This window comes from Rutilus rutilus (assembly GCF_951802725.1).
Source record: "Rutilus rutilus genome assembly, chromosome: 4".
NCBI lineage: Eukaryota > Metazoa > Chordata > Actinopteri > Cypriniformes > Leuciscidae > Rutilus > Rutilus rutilus.
This window is the reverse complement of record NC_140212.1, coordinates 298,669-305,312: the sequence shown is the minus strand read 5'-3', so window position 1 is coordinate 305,312 and position 6,644 is coordinate 298,669. Positions and strand designations below refer to the sequence as shown.

General features: G+C 37.4%; 1 protein-coding gene across 5 annotated transcripts in view; it reads right to left on the bottom strand.

Moving 5' to 3' along the window:
• eps8a (EGFR pathway substrate 8a, signaling adaptor) overlaps nt 1-4,654 on the bottom strand; it is a 41,704-nt gene extending 37,050 nt beyond the window's left edge. For 2 of the 5 annotated variants that reach the window (XM_084408324.1, XM_084408326.1), the window contains exon 1: nt 4,446-4,654. The gene's annotated coding sequence lies outside the window, so the exon portion shown is untranslated. The remainder of the gene's footprint in view (nt 1-4,445) is intronic. The other 3 variants (XM_084408323.1, XM_084408325.1, XM_084408327.1) reach the window with 2 other exon arrangements.
• Nucleotides 4,655-6,644: the final 1,990 nt, after the last annotated feature.

Genomic DNA, 6,644 nt, shown 5'->3' with positions numbered 1-6,644 from the left:
TAGTAGTTTAATGTAGAAGTGACACTGAAATTTTCATTTTGGGTGAACTAGCCTATCCATGATATTGATGCATTTTTGTATTGCCAGATATTGTGACACGATATAATGTTACACCCCTAATGAATAGAGTCTCATCTACATCAGAGAAGCCTCACGTTTGGGTCAAAACTCACAGGACTAGCTGAAATAACACCACAGCTCAATGAAATTAATGAAAACATGAGCGGTTATGTAACATGGCTCCATATTTAACCCTGTGGCACTGGGACCTGCACTGCTCATAACACCAATTACTGAAACTCACTGGAGAGACACAGACTTACGTCCCTATTAAGAGCCGTTAACCATTCACTTCCCTACGCCGAACCACCTCACATTAGTGCTTCTCAGAATCCAGAGCATTTACATTCAAGGTTCAGAAAGTGCTAAATCAGAGTTATTCTATACAGACAACAACTGCAGTGATGTATTAATGAAGTCTGATCTCAGCAGTGATATAAACACAACTGCAGTGATGTATTAATGAAGTCTGATCTCAGCAGTGATATAAACAACTGCAGTGATGTATTAATGAAGTCTGATCTCAGCAGTGATATAAACACAACTGCAGTGATGTATTAATGAAGTCTGATCTCAGCAGTGATATAAACACAACTGCAGTGATGTATTAATGAAGTCTGATCTCAGCAGTGATATAAACACAACTGCAGTGATGTATTAATGAAGTCTGATCTCAGCAGTGATATAAACACAACTGCAGTGATGTATTAATGAAGTCTGATCTCAACAGTGATATAAACACAACTGCAGTGATGTATTAATGAAGTCTGATCTCAGCAGTGATATAAACACAACTACAGTGATGTATTAATGAAGTCTGATCTCAGCAGTGATATAAACACAACTGCAGTGATGTATTAATAAAGTCTGATCTCAGCAGTGATATAAACACAACTGCAGTGATGTATTAATGAAGTCTGATCTCAGCAGTGATATAAACACAACTGCAGTGATGTATTAATGAAGTCTGATCTCAACAGTGATATAAACACAACTGCAGTGATGTATTAATGAAGTCTGATCTCAGCAGTGATATAAACACAACTACAGTGATGTATTAATGAAGTCTGATCTCAGCAGTGATATAAACACAACTACAGTGATGTATTAATAAAGTCTGATCTCAGCAGTGATATAAACACAACTGCAGTGATGTATTAATGAAGTCTGATCTCAGCAGTGATATAAACACAACTACAGTGATGTATTAATAAAGTCTGATCTCAGCAGTGATATAAACACAACTACAGTGATGTATTAATAAAGTCTGATCTCAGCAGTGATATAAACACAACTGCAGTGATGTATTAATGAAGTCTGATCTCAGCAGTGATATAAACACAACTGCAGTGATGTATTAATGAAGTCTGATCTCAACAGTGATATAAACACAACTGCAGTGATGTATTAATGAAGTCTGATCTCAGCAGTGATATAAACACAACTGCAGTGATGTATTAATGAAGTCTGATCTCAGCAGTGATATAAACACAACTGCAGTGATGTATTAATGAAGTCTGATCTCAACAGTGATATAAACACAACTGCAGTGATGTATTAATGAAGTCTGATCTCAGCAGTGATATAAACACAACTACAGTGATGTATTAATGAAGTCTGATCTCAGCAGTGATATAAACACAACTGCAGTGATGTATTAATGAAGTCTGATCTCAGCAGTGATGTATTAATGAAGTCTGATCTCAACAGTGATATAAACACAACTGCAGTGATGTATTAATGAAGTCTGATCTCAGCAGTGATATAAACACAACTACAGTGATGTATTAATGAAGTCTGATCTCAACAGTGATATAAACACAACTGCAGTGATGTATTAATGAAGTCTGATCTCAACAGTGATATAAACACAACTGCAGTGATGTATTAATGAAGTCTGATCTCAGCAGTGATATAAACACAACTACAGTGATGTATTAATGAAGTCTGATCTCAGCAGTGATATAAACACAACTGCAGTGATGTATTAATGAAGTCTGATCTCAGCAGTGATGTATTAATGAAGTCTGATCTCAACAGTGATATAAACACAACTGCAGTGATGTATTAATGAAGTCTGATCTCAGCAGTGATATAAACACAACTACAGTGATGTATTAATGAAGTCTGATCTCAGCAGTGATATAAACACAACTGCAGTGATGTATTAATAAAGTCTGATCTCAGCAGTGATATAAACACAACTGCAGTGATGTATTAATAAAGTCTGATCACAGCAGTGATATAAACACAACTGCAGTGATGTATTAATAAAGTCTGATCACAGCAGTGATATAAACACAACTGCAGTGATGTATTAATAAAGTCTGATCTCAACAGTGATATAAACACAACTACAGTGATGTATTAATAAAGTCTGATCTCAGCAGTGATATAAACACAACTGCAGTGATGTATTAATAAAGTCTGATCACAGCAGTGATATAAACACAACTGCAGTGATGTATTAATAAAGTCTGATCTCAGCAGTGATATAAACACAACTGCAGTGATGTATTAATAAAGTCTGATCACAGCAGTGATATAAACACAACTGCAGTGATGTATTAATGAAGTCTGATCTCAGCAGTGATATAAACACAACTGCAGTGATGTATTAATAAAGTCTGATCACAGCAGTGATATAAACACAACTACAGTGATGTATTAATGAAGTCTGATCTCAGCAGTGATATAAACACAACTGCAGTGATGTATTAATAAAGTCTGATCTCAGCAGTGATATAAACACAACTGCAGTGATGTATTAATAAAGTCTGATCTCAGCAGTGATATAAACACAACTGCAGTGATGTATTAATGAAGTCTGATCACAGCAGTGATATAAACACAACTGCAGTGATGTATTAATAAAGTCTGATCACAGCAGTGATATAAACACAACTACAGTGATGTATTAATAAAGTCTGATCACAGCAGTGATATAAACACAACTGCAGTGATGTATTAATGAAGTCTGATCTCAGCAGTGATATAAACACAACTGCAGTGATGTATTAATAAAGTCTGATCTCAACAGTGATATAAACACAACTACAGTGATGTATTAATAAAGTCTGATCTCAGCAGTGATATAAACACAACTGCAGTGATGTATTAATAAAGTCTGATCTCAGCAGTGATATAAACACAACTGCAGTGATGTATTAATAAAGTCTGATCTCAGCAGTGATATAAACACAACTGCAGTGATGTATTAATGAAGTCTGATCTCAGCAGTGATATAAACACAACTGCAGTGATGTATTAATAAAGTCTGATCACAGCAGTGATATAAACACAACTACAGTGATGTATTAATGAAGTCTGATCTCAGCAGTGATATAAACACAACTGCAGTGATGTATTAATAAAGTCTGATCTCAGCAGTGATATAAACACAACTGCAGTGATGTATTAATGAAGTCTGATCACAGCAGTGATATAAACACAACTGCAGTGATGTATTAATAAAGTCTGATCACAGCAGTGATATAAACACAACTGCAGTGATGTATTAATGAAGTCTGATCTCAGCAGTGATATAAACACAACTGCAGTGATGTATTAATGAAGTCTGATCTCAGCAGTGATATAAACACAACTGCAGTGATGTATTAATAAAGTCTGATCTCAGCAGTGATATAAACACAACTGCAGTGATGTATTAATGAAGTCTGATCACAGCAGTGATATAAACACAACTGCAGTGATGTATTAATAAAGTCTGATCACAGCAGTGATATAAACACAACTACAGTGATGTATTAATGAAGTCTGATCTCAGCAGTGATATAAACACAACTGCAGTGATGTATTAATAAAGTCTGATCTCAGCAGTGATATAAACACAACTGCAGTGATGTATTAATGAAGTCTGATCACAGCAGTGATATAAACACAACTGCAGTGATGTATTAATAAAGTCTGATCACAGCAGTGATATAAACACAACTACAGTGATGTATTAATGAAGTCTGATCTCAGCAGTGATATAAACACAACTGCAGTGATGTATTAATAAAGTCTGATCTCAGCAGTGATATAAACACAACTACAGTGATGTATTAATGAAGTCTGATCTCAGCACTAATATTAATGCATGAATTGAGGCGCGTGCTGGTACCTGCGCGTGACAGGCTCTGCCATGGTAACCGAGACAGTATTTACCGCGCGCGCCCATTAAACCAGCAAACGGAACATGACCGTGATCAGCACACAACAAAATAAACACAATAACAAACACAAAAACCCAGCCATGAGGACGAACGAGCTGTTATTCGCGTTTAAAGGGAATACATGTACAAACACCGCCAGTACATGTATACACAATCTACAATTTACAAATACAAGTGTGTGAGTGTGTTTGTGTGTAACACGCTCACCTGTTTCTGTGTTTCTCCTCGTTTTACCGCATGACAGAAGCACAAACACACACGGCTCGTCGAGGGACTGTCAGTGAGTTTTTCGGTTTAATGACAAAATGAACAGTCGCTTGTGTGAGTTTGAGTCGCGCTCCGCCTCACTGACACACGCGCAGCGCGCGACCCACCAGCGCCTCCACGCGCGCACACGCGTAATCTCACCTGAGCGCGCAGGTGAACGCGCCATTCAGTTTATCTCAATTGCTAAAACAAATTTCTTGAAACCATCATCACTGACTTTCACAAAACCTTAAACACAAAACCACATTTTCAAACCGCATTCACAGAACCTCTGACTCTTCTGGCAAAATCAAACAATCGCCTCAAAACCATTTAATCTGCTCAAAATCAAACAATGCTCTCAGATCATACGCACATCAGATCATACACACATCAGTCAATACTATAAACACTGCAGATCATTCGTTAGACACTACATGAACAGATGGAGACCACAGAATCCAAAGCATGCAGTAACAAGAAAAATAAGTATTTTGTAACAAAGTAAACTAATTTTCCAATTAAGTAAAACAGTATAGTAATGACAACGTACAGTAGTAATGTGAATAAAGTGTATATTATATGCACTGCCAGTGTAGTGTTGTACTGGATATTGAATAGTTGGCCCATCGAATGTCTGTATATTCAGCTCTCATACTGTGATAATACAGTGACCCACTGCAGAGGCCATACAGGTTACAGTAAACACTAGACGAAGAGCGTTACAGTAAACACTGTAGATGAAGAGCGTTACAGTAAGACTCTAGATGAAGAGCGTTACAGTAAGACTCTAGATGAAGAGCATGTACAGTAAGACTCTAGATGAAGAGCATGTACAGTAAACACTAGATGAAGAGCGTTACAGTAAACACTCTAGATGAAGAGCGTTACAGTAAACACTCTAGATGAAGAGCATGTACAGTAGACTCTAGATGAAGAGCGTTACAGTGAGACTCTAGATGAAGAGCGTTACAGTAAACACTCTAGATGAAGAGCATGTACAGTAGACTCTAGATGAAGAGCATGTACAGTAGACTCTAGATGAAGAGCATGTACAGTAAGACTCTAGATGAAGAGCGTTACAGTAAACACTCTAGATGAAGAGCGTTACAGTAAGACTCTAGATGAAGAGCGTTACAGTGAGACTCTAGATGAAGAGCATGTACAGTAAGACTCTAGATGAAGAGCATGTACAGTAAACACTAGATGAAGAGCGTTACAGTGAGACTCTAGATGAAGAGCGTTACAGTAAACACTCTAGATGAAGAGCATGTACAGTAGACTCTAGATGAAGAGCATGTACAGTAAGACTCTAGATGTAGAGCGTTACAGTAAACACTGTAGATGAAGAGCGTTACAGTAAGACTCTAGATGAAGAGCGTTACAGTAAGACTCTAGATGAAGAGCATGTACAGTAAGACTCTAGATGAAGAGCATGTACAGTAAACACTAGATGAAGAGCGTTACAGTAAACACTCTAGATGAAGAGCGTTACAGTAAACACTCTAGATGAAGAGCATGTACAGTAGACTCTAGATGAAGAGCGTTACAGTGAGACTCTAGATGAAGAGCGTTACAGTAAACACTCTAGATGAAGAGCATGTACAGTAGACTCTAGATGAAGAGCATGTACAGTAAGACTCTAGATGAAGAGCGTTACAGTAAACACTCTAGATGAAGAGCATGTACAGTAAGACTCTAGATGAAGAGCGTTACAGTGAGACTCTAGATGAAGAGCGTTACAGTAAACACTCTAGATGAAGAGCATGTACAGTAGACTCTAGATGAAGAGCATGTACAGTAAGACTCTAGATGAAGAGCGTTACAGTAAACACTCCAGATGAAGAGCATTACAGTAAGACTCTAGATGAAGAGCGTTACAGTAAAGACTCTAGATGAAGAGCATTACAGTAAAGACTCTAGATGAAGAGCGTTACAGTAAACACTCTAGATGAAGAGCGTTACAGTAAGACTCTAGATGAAGAGCGTTACAGTAAAGACTCTAGATGAAGAGCATTACAGTAAGACTCTAGATGAAGAGCGTTACAGTAAAGACTCTAGATGAAGAGCGTTACAGTAAAGACTCTAGATGAAGAGCGTTACAGTAAAGACTCTAGATGAAGAGCGTTACAGTAAGACTCTAGATGAAGAGCGTTACAG